The 3,693-nt window shown below is 41.8% G+C and overlaps 1 long non-coding RNA gene across 2 annotated transcripts; it reads right to left on the bottom strand.

Annotated features, from left to right (window-relative positions):
- Window positions 1–2,290: 2,290 nt before the first annotated feature.
- LOC124461233 lies at window positions 2,291–3,163 on the bottom strand. Of its 2 annotated transcripts, none has more exons than XR_006954976.1 (5): window positions 3,086–3,163; window positions 2,990–3,010; window positions 2,717–2,916; window positions 2,495–2,647; window positions 2,291–2,432 (listed from the first exon to the last, which is right to left on the bottom strand). It is a non-coding gene; the product is annotated as an uncharacterized LOC124461233 (long non-coding RNA). The 2 variants fall into 2 exon arrangements; XR_006954977.1 differs by having other exon boundaries at window positions 2,292–2,432; window positions 2,740–2,916.
- Window positions 3,164–3,693: the final 530 nt, after the last annotated feature.

Here is a 3,693-nt window from a genome sequence, read left to right as displayed (position 1 = left end):
CGATTGGTGGAAGTGCTGTGTACTTGATTCCACATTTCACCAAGATAGCTGATCCTCCTCGTGCTCGTCCACTTGGGTGATTTGCGGTGACTATCTCATATCCAGGGATTTTGAGGTATTGTGTGGTGTTGAAGTGGGTCTCTAAACCAGCAGAATGTCCACGTGTTGAGTTTTTATAAAAAGTTCGATATCTGGCCTTTGTGCGCAGAGACCGTTGGCATTAAATATGGCTGCTCTAAGACCTATTTGCATAGCTTTGCCACGACAGTGGTAAGCAGCTGTGTAAGCATGCTGAATTGGTCGAACATTTTCTCCATCATAGCTTCCATTTTGGCAAGGATGGATATCTCGTTTGCACTGTGGGTATTGGCCTGAGTGCCTTCATATGGAGTTTTGGCAGCATCTGCGTAGCTGAGGCCAGGTTGGGTATGACTGTTGGTTTGATTAGCCGTTTCATTTACCTCGTTGGTATTAGGACGTTGCGGTCTGGGTGGTTTGGGGCCATTCTTCTGCTTTGCAATCAAGTAAATTCTGCAACCTTTATAGGAAGCTGTGTGGGACTCGCCGCAATGTGTGCATTTAGGTGGGTTCTTCCTAGGATTTGTGCACTCGAGTGTGTTATGGTTGCCGGCACATTTGACGCACTTGAACGGGAGATTGCAGTACCGCTTGGTGTGTCCAAAATCTTGGCAGCGGTGACATTGGACCAGGTCATCGAATTTTCTTGGTGGCTCAATTGTGACCACAGCACGGCATAGATATCTCATTTTGAAAACATCTTTATTGTTCACTTGTGGCTCCAGGTTGGCAAAGAAAATCGACATTGGCTTTTTATTTGTTTTGCTCTTTGCGTTGATGATATTGCGCACAGCATGTCCAGCAGCATTTAGTTCCTCGACTATGTCATCGCAAGGGGTAGAGTGGTGGATTCCCTTGATGACAATGCGATATGCCCTTTCTTCTTTTGGTTGATAAGTCCGATAAAACATGTTGCGTTCGTCGAGGAATTTTTGAAAATTTCTGAAAGTCGCTATGTCGTTGGCCATAACACGTACTTTGCCGTCACGACCCGCCTTATAGGTGAAGGTGCCCTCTCCTGCTACAGCTTTCAGATCGTCGGTCATACCTTTTATGTTTGATACCTCAGGAAGAATTATTGGCGGAGGCTTCGGTTTGAGTGGCTCTGCTTTGTTGTTGGCTAATGATGAGCTAGCAGCTTCATTGGATTCGCTTGTGATGTTGTCGTTGTCCAGGTTTGCAAGCAATGCAAACCGATTGGCGCCATTGGATGTGCTTGCAAGTTCCCCACTTTTAATCGCTGCCTTCCTGACTGTGGCCCTCCTTCCAGAATCAACCACTGTTCTTTTAAACTCGCCTTCTTCAGTGGAAGAAGAGTCAGCTATTGACATGTCAGAGTCAGTTGACGATTCTTCAGATGAATCCGGAGCTCTTGGATTTTTGGTCCTCACCTTTTTCCTATCGTACTTGGGAGAAGAGTCTCCTCCTTTGCGTTTAGCAGTTTCTTTCGCACCAATTTTTGCTGCTTGCCAAGTGGGTCTTTTTAAATTCCCAATTTCGGTTGAGCACGTGGCGCTATTACCACCCATGCCGTCGGCTAGGGGGGGAACAGGCTCCGTTATTTGATTGCACCAGTACTTAGTAGGAGTGAGCGAGATGACTATATAAGCTCAACCAATCAGGTTAAGCTAGATACGTGGCGTGATAACGCCAGCCAATCAGAGCGAAGATAGTAAGAGGATTCCGTTATTCGGTAGTTGACAAATCGCGAGTTGTCCGCTAATTGTTTAGGCACGTCTGCTCTTGACGAGAATATGATCGCTACTGTATCTATATATACTGTCAAAAATAGGCGATTTGTCAGATGTCGCCCCAGAATTTCAGGGGACATGCCATACAAATTTGCGGCGACATTTAGCATTGTGTGTCCTAGCGCCTCGGACATTCTGTCGAATTTTCGGCGACGTGTCGCCGGAAATTCCGCTGAAGACGAAGAACCAAGTCGCTCGAATGTTCAACGGAACTTGCGGCGAAATTTCGCCGGAATGTCCGAGTAAAATAGCGGTTGAATTTTCAATCGAATTTGCGGCGACATGTCGACGCAATGTCCCAGCAAAACTATAGCTCGGATTTACAATCGAATTTGCGGCGACATGTCGACCAATTGCTCAAGGGAAAAAATAGCTCGGATTTACAATCGAATTTGCGGCGACATGTCGACCAAACATTAATGGACATTTGATTCACAAAAATAAGTGACAATATAATTTTATACAATTCTGTTAATATTATTTAAATTTATGTTGCATTCTTATTTCTATTTTTTTGTTTATTGAATGTATTTTTGGCACAGGCCAAACTAGTTTTGAGGGTGTTTTTGGGAGGGTCGCCGGTGTGAGAGTTTTCAATTGATTCTAAAAAGATAAAAATTTATCAGGCAATGAAGAATGCACGTTCTCAAATTTATATTGCTTACCTAGCAACACGGACAGGAAATTGGGATAAGCTTTCAAGCTATATTTTCCATTCCTCCCATCTACATTATGGCTTTCAATCAGGTCGTCGGCCAAAACTTGCCGAATAGATTTCCCAGGAGCAGTTCGGAAATGAGAAGCTTAATTTTTTTCACCTGCCAAATGGAAAACACATGAAAAACATTAAAATAAGTTTCTATTTAGTTTTCATAAAAATAGCCTACGAAATGTTTCCGATTGTCCGTACCCAGTTTACTCTCCATGACTATAAGCTGTTTGACATTTCTTATAGGGAAGGCGATGCTGGGTGTTTCCTCCTGAGTCATCATCCTCATCATCTGCTTGTTCATTGTCGTCTGCGTAGCGACTAGCCCCTTCAGCTCCTGCACCTCTGTCATTATTTGCCTCAACATGACAGCGTTGGCTGAAAGAAATGTTTGCAAAAAGAAATCAGTATTAAAATACAGGCTGCCAATAAATGCTTTACAAGTACTTACTTATCTCAGGTTCATTAGATTCTGTAATAAGTTTAAAAAAGAAAAGAGAAAATTAAAAATTTTTAATATTTCGCTAATTATTATTAATATACTTACTTTGTTCTGCGCCATCTGAGCGAAGGGTCGCGTCTGTAATATATGAAATAAGGGAAAAAAATTACTAAAATATTTTTAATTTCCTGAACATTATTCAAATGCTTACCCGATTCTGCCACTTCGAAACTCATTTTCATCATTTTCTTGGAGCTTCCTTGGTCGGCCATTCTGAAGAAAAAATATATTATTTACTGTTGACACTCAAAATTCAAATTCCCCCCTTTTTTTTGGTTTTTCGAACTATGGTGGGTGAATCTTCCAAAGATATTTAATGCGCCGTCGCAATAAATATGCCCGATTCATACTAACAGTATGCCTACGGACTAAACACCTCCATTTCCCTATTTCTAAACCCCCCTTATACGGCATGGCTACCGCTTTGGTCACAAAATCGGACACAGAAAACTTTTCCAAAGTTGATGCCATTTCTTAATCGGTGAAATATATTCCTATACTGCTTGAGCTTATAGGCTTATTTAAAAAACTTCTAATCTCTCCAAATCGTTTTCCTACAATAAATATTTCACCAAGCTGCTCTGAGAAAGAAACTATCTGAAATGGGATATTTTCACCTATGAAACAAAAATTATCTGGCCTTCTATTGCTAA

This window comes from Drosophila willistoni, unplaced genomic scaffold, assembly GCF_018902025.1.
Source record: "Drosophila willistoni isolate 14030-0811.24 unplaced genomic scaffold, UCI_dwil_1.1 Seg277, whole genome shotgun sequence".
Lineage (NCBI taxonomy): Eukaryota > Metazoa > Arthropoda > Insecta > Diptera > Drosophilidae > Drosophila > Drosophila willistoni.
The sequence above is the reverse complement of the archived record's forward strand: the minus strand, read 5'-3'. Positions and strand labels throughout refer to the sequence as shown.